The sequence below is a fragment of the Eulemur rufifrons genome, chromosome 7 (assembly GCF_041146395.1).
Source record: "Eulemur rufifrons isolate Redbay chromosome 7, OSU_ERuf_1, whole genome shotgun sequence".
Lineage (NCBI taxonomy): Eukaryota > Metazoa > Chordata > Mammalia > Primates > Lemuridae > Eulemur > Eulemur rufifrons.
Genome location: NC_090989.1, coordinates 45,618,953 through 45,630,996, shown reverse-complemented (window position 1 = coordinate 45,630,996; position 12,044 = coordinate 45,618,953). Strand labels below are relative to the sequence as shown.

General features: G+C 41.4%; 1 protein-coding gene across 1 annotated transcript in view; it reads right to left on the bottom strand.

Moving 5' to 3' along the window:
- The window catches only part of COL8A1 (collagen type VIII alpha 1 chain), a 142,724-nt gene extending 134,298 nt beyond the window's left edge, over positions 1–8,426 (bottom strand). Inside the window, exon 1 of the mRNA XM_069472529.1 lies at positions 8,388–8,426. The gene's annotated coding sequence lies outside the window, so the exon portion shown is untranslated. The remainder of the gene's footprint in view (positions 1–8,387) is intronic.
- Positions 8,427–12,044: the final 3,618 nt, after the last annotated feature.

The following is a 12,044-nucleotide window of genomic DNA, read 5'->3' as shown; positions in this document are numbered from 1 at the left end:
GTGTGTGAGAAATTCCCCTTTGGCTGGTGTCAAAATATGGATTGGTAAGCATATAGGCCTTTTGAGACTCTTTAAGTCATGATTTAATTATTGTTTCTTTTTCCCTTTCCACTTACCCTTGACCTTGCCTGGCCTTTTGAGACATGTGGGATTGACCTACATTCTCAGAAAGAAGAATGCTCTTGCTACATCTTGGAAGGTTATGTGCCTATTTGAAATTTTATCCCATTTTGGTTCTGTATAAATACCATGAGCCATTCCCAGGTGTTGTAACTATAATGCATTTACCATACTAAATAAATAACCATAACAATGCATGCTTAAGTAGTATCATTCTGTAAAATGCTTGGCAAGACCTCCTGCGTCTCTAAATGGTAAAGAGAGTGGTTAATTGAGAATTGTTCTTCTTCTCCGTCACCCCAGAGAGAGTCAAGGTGTTTTTCAGATTAAAAAACTGAAGATTTTCTTGTGGATTCCTGAGTCATATACATGCCAACTCCATAGCTTCATCTCTATTGACAGAAGAAATAGCCTTAGAGAGAGGATTGTTCTGTTTTGCTGTGACTGTCATAAGTTTTGCAAAGCAAGCAGCCCTTCTCTGGTGTGCCAAGGATTTTTTTCCTTATGGTCCTAATTGATCTCTCTCCCCCAAAGAGTTCTGAATTATGCAAGTGTCTCAAGTCTTAACAAGCCATCCCAACACAGCTGTGCAATGGAAACGTTTGATGGAAAGGTATTCACTTAGGTCCAGGCAAGGTCCTGGTTGCTCCCTGGAGAGACGCAGGGGAACAGGTTCTGGGCCATTTGGGTTGGAGAAGCCTGTCTGGCCCATTTCTGTCTTCTCTCCCACAGCTCCCTTTCCCCTCTCCTGCTGACAGGGTGGGTCTGGTGGCAGCAGATACTCCTCAGTCTTTGCACTTGTCTCTTGCTGACCCTCAGCTGCCAGGATTTGTTTATTACTGAATTGAGCATTTAGATTTTGGTCTTGGCTGGTGGCAGCCCTGGAAAGAACATTTTCTACGATTGCTTTGGTTTTTTTTTTAAATAAACTTCTACAAGCCTGGACATTTCTGGCATTGCTAAAATGTGGGTGATTTATTCTTAAGGGCTTAAATTAGGATTTTTTTTTTTAAAAAGGAAAACTAACAATGTGATGTACTACAATGGTACATCTCAGCACTGGTTGCAAAGGACACTTTGCTCTGCCTTTAATCAGAAAAATTCGCATCAGCAGGCCCCCTCTAGGAACAGGTCAGTTTCCTACTGAGACACTCAGCTCCCTGGCTCCCTCTACTGGTGAACGCGCTCTCTCCCCACACATTTGGGCAGCAGGGATTGGAATAAACTGGGGGCTGGAAGAGGGACTAGATATGCTTTTAAACCGGAATTGTGGGTTCAATAGTGTATTTTTGCTCCAGATCTACTTTCTTCCCTCATTCTTCCAACCTCAACAATCTTGGCCAGCTAACTCACGAATTCTTAGCCCTTACCTAGTGCCTCCCTTCGTGTCCTTGGCCTTATGTCTGCGTTTTAACAAGAGGCCACTTACTTGGATCGATAGCATTGATGAACACTGTGACTCTTGGACTTTAAGTCTGGGCATTCGCTAAGTAGAGATATTGAAAGAAATAGAATAATGTATAGCCATCATTTTGAATTTAAGAACCAAGTTTAGGTTTATCACAAAGTGTACACGGCATGATAGCTGGAGGAACCTATTAAAGGGGGTGATGGCTGGAAAATGTGCCCCACCTACCTCATCACAGACAATGCTCTTCAGCCAGCTCTTAAGATGCCAAGTCCTTCTGCTGAACTGAATGCAGCTGCCGGCTTAACCCCTCTGCTTCCGGGCAGTGAAAGTTCTGCGTAAACCAGCCATAGTTGCCTTAGGACACCAAGCAAACCTCGATTACGGAGGTCATTGGCTCAAACTTCCAGAAAAACAGCTGTTTTATGGAAGTAGAGGGGACTGGAGAAGCTCCCCAGCAGGCTGGATACATGTTATTTCCTGGAGAAGCTGACAGCTGACACCCACACCCAGGCCTACTCAGTTAGAGTTGGAAAAGTAGCACTTGAAGTGATTAATTGTCTTTCGTCTCAGCACATGAGATGATCCAATGCCCAAATATCCTATGATGTAAACACATCAATGGAAAGCTTAAGAGAAGCAGTCTTTAAGAAAGGCTTACTTAAAAGAATGTTTTAACAATGCTGCTTAGCCATAGACTATGTTAATTTTAACTTACAATAAATCAATTTTAGAAACACAATTACTGTTTCAAAGATATGCAAACAATTGTCAGGCATGCTTTAGAGGAAAGTGAAGAAGCATCTGGAATAACATCTGTCCACTTATTCGGGGTAAATTGTTTCCAGAAATGATACAAGTGAATATTCTTTTCTACCTTCATCACTTTCCCTGGTAGAATAACTTTATGTACTACCAACCAATTATCGTGTTGTTATCTTAGCAGAGAATATTTCAATGACTTGACATCCATGAAGTTTGTATCCTGGGTCAGAGTCAAGTCCAAAAAGAGGTCAAATGAGGCTCTTTTCCCGTAAAAGTCCCGTCTAGGGGTAAAAAGAGTTTTAATAGATGTAATGCTTATAAAGCTTTCACCTGTGTGATCTATTCTTCAAATGGCCGTGTACTTAAAAGAAGCCTGACTCAAACAGGAATTTATCCCTCAAACATTTGAGAAGCTCTGGGTTCATATGACCATATTAAAATATCTTCTAACACCTCAAAACTCTCTGGAGACCCTCCCTCTTGTGTTTCAGACGAATGAACTCCCTTAGGTGCCCCACCCTGCCTCCACACTCTTGGTCCCTGATCCTCCCCGTGCCCCCCAACACCCGTCTGTCAAATTTGTCTTATGCCTCAAGATTTTCTCTGATTGTCCATTATGCATATTTTGCCCTTTTTCTCATCAAAGGGGGTTAAAGGTTTTGGGATCATTTTTTATTTTATTCACTTCCATTTGATCCAACACAATTTCAAAGGCTTTGTGGACTTGAATACACAGGACCTCCAGATCATAGACATTCTCACCTTGTGTGACTCCCTTTAACCCCCTTCCTTGTAGCCCCTGAGAAGGTACAAGGTGGTTAAATTGGAAATATCTTGTCTGTTGGGTTGGAGAAGAGGAAGGTTATGCTGTAAATTGTCACGTAATACATTAATACATTTGTTCGGCCACATGAATATTGGAACTAGATCTTAAGCCTGCTCTAAAAAAATAATAAAATTGCTAGAACTCAGGTAAACCACGCAGGGGTTGGGAACCTGCAGCCTGAAGGCCACATGTGGCCCTCCAGATCCCCAAAGGTGGCCCTTCGACCGAATCCAAACTTCATAGAACAAATCCTTTTAATAAAGGGATTTGCCCGGTAAAATTTGGATTCAGTCAAAAGGCCACACTCAAGGATCCAGAAGGTCACCTGAGTCTCCAAGGCTGCAGGTTCCCCATCCCTGCTGAATACATTTGAGAACTGAGTCCCAAAAGTCCCTACAGATCTCTTATAGGGACTTTTATGAGAGGAGTTCAGAAAAATGGATATTTTTTACTTAGCTTTTTCCCTCCGATTCACTCACCCACTCAACACTGATTTACCAACCAGCTACTATGTACGAAGTCCTGGAATGGAGAAAAACATACAAGGTCCCTGTGACGGTGATGATCAGAGACTTCACTCTTCACAAGGGTTGGGATCAGTGTTTCCTAGACATTTGGAGATAGAGCTATAGCTTTAGTCCAAACCTCAACCAAGCTACGGTTATGGAGAACCCTATATGTTGAGTTCCTACAGAAAGCTCATCATAGCTATAGATACCTTGAATTCACATTATATGGGGAGGCACATTGTAGTTTTCCAAGATCAAGTACTCACTGGAGTTTGGCTACATGAATTCCAGCCTTGGTTGTGCTATGCCCATCTGAGTGGCCTTGGGAAAGACATTCACTTTTCTGACCTTTCTCAGAAAATTGGCTCTAAGGTCTCTTCCAGCATTTATACTGTGTAATTCTCTAAATAGGTTTTTTAATTCCCAAGAAGTTAGAATAGGTACTGGATAAATAAAATGGCTTAGAAACCTCATCTCAGAGATTCTATTGGAGGCAAGTAGCAATTTTCAGTTACCTTTCTTTTAGTATATAAATTAAGGTTTAAAAAAATGTGAAACTTTTTAATTTGATGGGGTTAAAATTTATATCCTATTTAAGAGAAGTATGAGAAAATTTTTTGGTAATGAGAAAAGCCACAGGTATGAATGGTACTCCAGAAATGTGATCCGTAAGAACTGAAAAGATTTCTTTCAGTGAAAGAAGGAAGGAGGTGGCACAGAGGGACTAGGGCTGCCTCTGCAAATCCTGACAAGGTTGTGCTGAAGGAGAGAAGGACCCGTTTTTGTTTTCCAGGAAGGATAATGGAAGTGAGCCCAGAATAAATAAGGATGCTGACGGTGAATCATCAGGTGTGTTTTCATATTTTACATAATCAGCTACAGTTGTTGCTTTTGCTCTTAGACTTGAGGAGTTAGAGTTCATTATTATTATTTTAGTTGATTACTCTGTGATCAGTTTTGGGGAACATTTTTTGTTTTATTCACTTCCGCTTGATCCAATACAATTTCAATGGCTTTGTGAATTTCAATACGGGGTCTCTAGATTACAGACATTCTTACCTTGTGTGACTCCCTTTAACCCCCTTCCTGCAAATCTATTTGCTTGAGGAAAGACCGGAAAGAACTTCTTCCCTCAAACAGCAAACGCAATTTCTAAAGCAATAGCGGAATCTCTGATTAGTCTCTGTTGGTGCTGAAATACGTTAACTCTCTCTCACTCCCCACTCCTTATCTCTCTAGCAAGCGGAAGTTTAGCAGAGCTATAATTTAGTACCATGGGGTGTAAACTGCTGTTAATGACTGCCAGGTCACCGCAAGATCTTTTTCATTATCCTTAGCATTTTGTGAGCAGCTCAAAAGTTGTGAGCAGATCCTTTTTTAAAAATGTATATTCCTAGATGCTTTAGGTATTCAGAGAGCCTTTTCACACAAAGCTAAAGAGAAAGATTCTCTAAATTCCGAAGGGCATTCATTCTCCCCTTAATCTCCTTCTCTCCTGTCCTTTAGATTTTTTCACTCAATAGTTAGAATAGTGCACCTCTCACGATATTGTACTCAAATCTCAAGATCTGTACCTTCTTTAAATTATGCACATGTATGTTTATGGGAGACTGGTTGAAGAGAGCACAGTTGAAGCAGAAAGACCTGGTTCTCAGAGGATTACTTGGAGGACCAGAGGTTGGGAAATGTGGTTGTGTCAATCACACTGTAAGTTTCCATACCAAGGTGGGTAACCTGGGTAAGAAGGAGTAAACTGCTGTTTCTAACTTCCAACTTGCAAATAAGTCCTCAACATTATACCCCTCTGAAGACTTAGGGTTGGTTTTGTGGATGTGACCCCCTCATTAGTTAAGAATATGTTTTGAGGTTTTTATACTCATAATACAGCTTTTAAAATTATAACTGGCAAATTCCTGTGGATTTTAATGTGGGGCAAACCTGAAATCATTTTGGTCTTTACAACTGAGCTGTTCTGTTCTGTTAGAGAAGGAGGATTAAGCAGAAGGGCATGGTGGAGATGGATCTTAACTTATTAGTAGAAATACTCATTGATTAAAGAACAGCAAGCAAACAAAAAACCCAAGAGCAGACACGGACTTTGGCTCTTTCCCATTCCTTTGTATTCCATATAAATGAGGGTACCGAGAAGCTGTGTTTCTGACAGAGATCCTAATCTTTCTCTTCTAGTAGTGCACTTTTGTGATTCCATCAGGTTCCCTCTCAATTTTGTATTCATTCGTCCTGCTCTCCTTGATTTTTATTTCACAAATGGAAATAAAATGGCATATGCTTTCTGATTGTGGAAAGGATACCCTTTTGTAATTTTGACAACAGTAGAAGTGCGTGTTTCCCTAGGTGTAGCAGGCCCTCAAATCAGCAGAGCACCTTCCTTGTGTCTCTAGTGAAAGGGGCAGCCTCTCATCTTATCTTTTTTGGGAAACATTAAGGAGTTCTTCAAAGCCTGCAGCAATGGTGTTGGATAGGTATGGCCATGAACCTGATCCCAGGACAGCTATATAACGGCAAAAAGAGGAGACTCATCTTGGGTATGCACATCCTAGCAGAAAGGGAGACACTGGGATGACTACAGGAAATCTCAACACTGGTTTTCCTAAAATCTTAAGAAAGGTGGTATTATCTTGTCGGATATGTACCCTCTGGCGAAAGAATCGCTTTGCCTCTGGGGGAGTTAGGTCGTGAGCAATCTCAGATGATCTCACTCAGTTATTTAGGGGGTTGAACTTGATGGCACATAGGGGAGGCAGTTACTGTTAAATGGTTCATAGCTGGTCCAGTGGGTTAATTGCCAGAAAAAGCAGAAGTAAACCCCTGGAGAACACTGTTCATCCCCAAACTTAGGAGTAACAGAGAACTCTTTTAAACTTGGGAACATTTTTTTCCCCTGAAAAGATAACTTCCCTGAAGGGGATCTGGTGAATAAAGCAGTGTATTTTCATCCTTGTGATGATGGGTGTGAGTCAGGAACTACCATAAAAGAAAAATGAACTTGGACGTACCACACACTTGGTTTGGCCTTGTCCCATACCTGTGCTCCTGTCATGGTTGATTACCCGCTCACATCAGATATGAAACAACTAGTCTGCAGTGTGGCGTTTTAAATATGCTCAGGTCACATATTATCTTGGCCAATAGTAACTTTATATCATTTGCTTAAAGGAAACCACACTCCTTGCAATAATTTTTTCCAATGAAAAAAAATTTAACATGACAGAAAACTTTATGTATAACTCTTGCATTTGAATAATAATAGCATTGAATCTTCTCCATCCCAAATAGAACTTTGAAATATTTTTATTTCTTTTGATATGCAAAAGATGAGGAGAAATGATTTGGAGGACCTAAGTTAAATTTCTAATAATTGTCATTTCTTGAATAGAGGAGAATTTTTTATAGCTTCGATGAGTTTTTCCTTTTAACATGAAACAATATTAAAAAACTAAAAAAAAAATAAGAAAGAAAGAAAGAAAAAGTGAAACATTTCTCCTCTTATTTTGAGAACCTTAGGGGCTAAGATAGTGGTTTGGTTAACTGATTGGCAGCTTTGGTTTGCCTTTTCTAAGTGGTCTTGTGCAATTCCCCAGACGAAACATTCGAAGAGGGTTTTTCTCCCACATGAGAGAGTTTCATTCCACACAGCCCACAGACTGCCATGGCAAACTTCATGGACCAAGTGTCTGGTTTTAGAGAAGTATTTGTGGAGTATGTTTTTCCTTTCACAGGTGCATGGCACTCATTCTACCTCTGGAATAAGAAGACATATATTTATGTTCTTATATATGTCTAAAATATATATATATATATTTTAAAGAGAGTAGCTTAAACACTAGCTATCTCTGTGAGAATTGGGTGCCAATCATAGGTTTTAATTCCCTAAATGAGGGAAAAGAGGGTGGCAAGCAGGATTAAAACTTCCAAAGCCCTTCTAGCTGATCTTCCTTTATAACCATCTGGTGTACACAGAAGTATTGTATAATCTGGCCTGTATTTTTCTCTTACTGTGAAACATATTGAAACGCTTTATGTTTAGATGTGTGTATAGAAATTCATGAAGTTCTTTTATACACTTTCTTAGTTCCAAAACAATTCTCATTTTAGGATGTCGTGAAAAGATAGCCTTGTGAGAGCACATTCTGCCCTAGCTTGTAAATTTGGATCTGTTCTTTCCTATCTCCCAGCCACCTGATTACTGTCCCTGTGCAAAGGGCACCCGTTCACATCATTTTTTCCAAGCGCTTAAACCTGGAAAGATATTTTTTAAAGGACTCACAGAAATTGTCTGGGGGGTTTGGAAAACATCACAAAATTGTTAGCAGACCTTTTGACTGCGCTATTTTTAGGAAGGTAATTGTGTTCTTTTAAAGTACATTTTTGACAATGGGACAAAGTTTCCCTTGCCCCCGCTGATATGTGAAATATTTGCAATGAAAAACGTCAGTAAAACGCCCCAAACAGATACATTTTAACCTCAGCAACAGTCAGCAAAGGGAGGGGGGGAAAAGTGATTTCAAAAGAGAAAAGGTTTTCGCAATATTTATGCTGCTGTTTCTGCCCCAAAGGAGCTTTTATTTTACCGTTCAAACAGAAGTTTGTTTTCAAACCAGTTGCTAGTTAAATGAGCAGCTGATCGGGCATCCGTAGGAACCGGTTCTAACCAAACAGTAAGCGCACTGACCAGACATAACTTACTGCCCCGCAGCTACCCCTGGCTGGTCAGCTGCCTGCAGAAGTGTTGCCTTACCTTGAGCACGTAAGATGCGGGAGAGAGGCTCGCGGGCTCCCACGGAGAGGACCGGGGAAGTGCTCTGATCCGCTGCTGGTAACATGCACTTGGCTTTTATGGGCAGGTGGGAGGAGCTGCTCCTCATAGTAGGTGGGCAGGGAAGGAGCGGCGGGCGGGCAGCCTCGGGAGGAGCTGGACACTCTTCTCTGGGGAGGGGCGGAGAGGGCAGAGCCGGGAGCCCGCGAGAGGGAGGAGAGACAGGGAAGGGGAGGGGGGTAACAGCGGAGGAAGGAGTGGAAACGGGAGAGGGAGGGAGAAAGAAAAAAGAGAGAACCAGAGAAATAGAGAGAGAGATCTAGACTGCAGATGGGGAAAGGTTGGGGGGGGCGGGGTGAATAGGAGAGAGAGAGGGAGGCGCAAGATATAGAAGGAAAGGAGGGTTGGATTGTTTTCTGGTTTTGCATGACTTGCCTTTTTTCCGGGGTGGGGGGGTGAGAGTTATGGGTGACTTATTATTAAAGGTGTTTCCTGTGAATTTGAAAAGCTAAATAACGGTTCAGGAGAAGGGAAGGGTTCATAAGCCAGGCAGAGCAGAGGGAGCCGGGCGTCTGAGTGGCCAAGCCCAAGTGCTGGGTGGACCCGGACCTGGAGCCGGCGGGACGGACACGGCAGCCCGGTCCCACCGCCCGCTGGTAAACCCTGCCCCGTCCCTCAGCACCCCGGCAAGGCTTATTTGACAAGAGAGTTCTCCCCGGGCTGCCGGTAGCCTGCAGCATCCAGAGGCCCCTCTGGTGACTTCTGCTGCATTAAGGTAAATCCGGCAAAGGTCGGGGAGGATCAGCGGAGATTGGCTTGTGGAGAAAGGAACCTCCGAACCGGCCTCGGCCGTCCAACATCTGCTTATGTAACATAGGATTTCAGGGCTCTCTGCCCTCTGGTTATTTTCGGTATTTAAAACACTCTCATTCCTAACATTTGGAAAATGTCTTGGTGCCACAGCTCTCAGTGTGTCTTAAATATTAAGAGAGGATTCAACCAACAAGCGCGGCTAAAGGATCAGTCCCGAAATTATTAAGAAATGCATTCAGAGAAAGAAAAACAAGCTCCTTTCGCTGCTGAGTGGTGACTCACTTCCCGGCCCAAGCTTGATTTTTGCCACCAAAGGAATGAAAGCATTTTAAAAGAGAGAACCTGAGACTTGGGGGTGGGGGATGAAGTACTGAGAGCTGGGAGCGTGGGGAGGGGATGGATGGGTAGGCTGGAAAGAATAAAGAGACTTTTACTGAATATTTGTGTGTGTATACATATATTTGATTCAGTGTTCAGCACATCGTTATGAGGTAGGTGTGACCCATATTGTGCAGATTTTTTTTTTTTTTTTTTTTAAAGGAATCTCAATGGGGTTAAGCAACTCGCTCAAGCCGACAAGAGGGGGAACCACAGCTAGTGAGCTTGCAAACCTCCTGCGCTCTTCAGCGCACCAGGCTGCCCTGTAGAACACCTAGCGGGGGCTCAGGTTAGATCCTAATTTCTTTGGGTGATACCAGGCTCCAAGAGAAGAAAAAATCATGGTTAAGAGAAAGGTTTCTCAAATTTGATACTTACTGACATTTCAGGGCGGATAATTCTTCACTGTGGGGACCTCTCCTGTGCATTGTAGAATGTCAAGTAGCATCGCTGGCCTCTACCCCCCAGAGGCTAGTAGAACTACCCACTCTCACCCCTCACTCCAGCTGTGAAAATAAAGAATGTGTCTCTAGACTTAGCCAAATGCCCCTGAGGGGCAAAATCCCCTCCTCTCCTTAAGAACTTATTGGTCTAGAAAAGGTCTACAACTATAAAAAAGGACTTTAAAAGAATCTATTAAGAAAATATCCAATAGTGCCATGTGGATAATAATAATACCTCCATATGTGCTAAGTTTACACTGGACTTAGTTTTTTACATGCATATTCCCATCTGTTTGCCTCAAGAGCCCAAAGCCTCAATTGCTTCCTTTGTAGCTAAGCTCATTCTCAATTGGATATATCTGGGAGTCACAAAGTAGCCTCCCATGTGCTGGGATATGAAGAAAGATTAATGATATGTGCAATAAAAAAATTAAGATGTTTATCATAAACACAAATCTGACATTTGAACAGTTATTCAAATTTACTCATGATGTTTTATGACATTGATTATTTGTCTTACCATTAATAATTTTTTTGTCTCTATGTTCCTTATTCAAATTACATTCAGTAACATTTTGGTTGAAAGATTTATAACTAGTTGTTTACTAGCTAGCAGAAAATAAGCATTCAGCAAATATATGTAGTCCGACTAATTGAATAAATGACACAATCAAATGATATTTGTTTGTTTAATGAATGAAAAATGAATTAGTGAAGGCTTAGAAAGCTAAAACTTTCACATCAACTTTTTGCCCATTTACTATTTTGTTTTACTCTCTCTTTACCCTCCATAACTCAGATTTCCTCTTCCCAAATAGCATGTCTATTGAGGATATGGCCAAATCCATTAAGTGAAGCCTATGAAATGAATAACCTTTGATACCAGACCTAGAAAGAGGATTGCATTATCTATTCTGGGACCTAACCCTGAAATCAGATGCAAATTTACAGGCAGGATAACACTTTGTAACTTTTTAATTTAGCAAAAGAAATGTGTTCTGGGCAAATAAAATGAGACCCCACAAAAGAGAAACTGAAAAGTCAAGAAAAGCACATTTGAAAAGAAGGCAATTAATAGCTGTGGGCTGTATTTTTCTTCTCCTTTTTTCCTACTTCATTCCCTTCTTTCTAACCTGAATATCCAGCCAACATAACAAAAGCGCTGCTTTCTATTTGTTTGGATGGTGCTAATGATTAGTTCATTTCTCCAGTTCTCACTTGCCTGAATCTGATTCAGTAGCAGATCTGGACAACAAGTCAGGAATCCAGGAATGTGATCGCTTTGCTGACTCTTAGCATGCCCTTCCTAGAATCTCTCTGAAGGTGACTGAGGTTTGAAATGACCTAGTTTGGTCTTCTGTGGAAAGAAAGGATTCCAATGACAACATACTAGATGCTCTGAAGTTTCCATTGTGTGGCTATAATAACAGCTACAGATTGTTACCTTATTTTCAAGAGCTTTGCAAATGTAAACCTTTTTTTGGGCTTGTTTAGAATTAATAAATCAACAAATATTCATTAAGAATGACTACCAGACAGTGTGGGAGTATTCAAAGCAGAGGAAAATAATGTAGATATATTCTCATGGAGAAAGAAAAGCATGAACTCCTGTTAGTTGAATAGTAAAGAGGCTTCAGCAAGGAGCCGTGGAAAGTAGCATTTGGATAGCTGGGTGATGGACAGTAGAGCAATTCAAGCAAGGGAGGGAATGTGTGCAGCTGGGGAAGATACAGGAATGTTCAGTAGGTGGTGAATTGGCCAGCATGACTGAAGACAAGGATTCATGTGGCAGAACAATGAGGTAGAGGAATAGTTAAGGAGAGGTGAGGTCAGCCTGTGGAAGGCCTTAAATGTCACTTCAGTGGTTTGAACTGTATTCTGTAGGCAGTAAAGAGTCGTTGCAGACTTTTGAGCAGTAGAATGATATGATGGAAGTGGTATATTTTCAAGATTTCACTTCTCTTTGAATATAGTGTCTTTATTGTAGCTTTGGAGGTAAATGCTT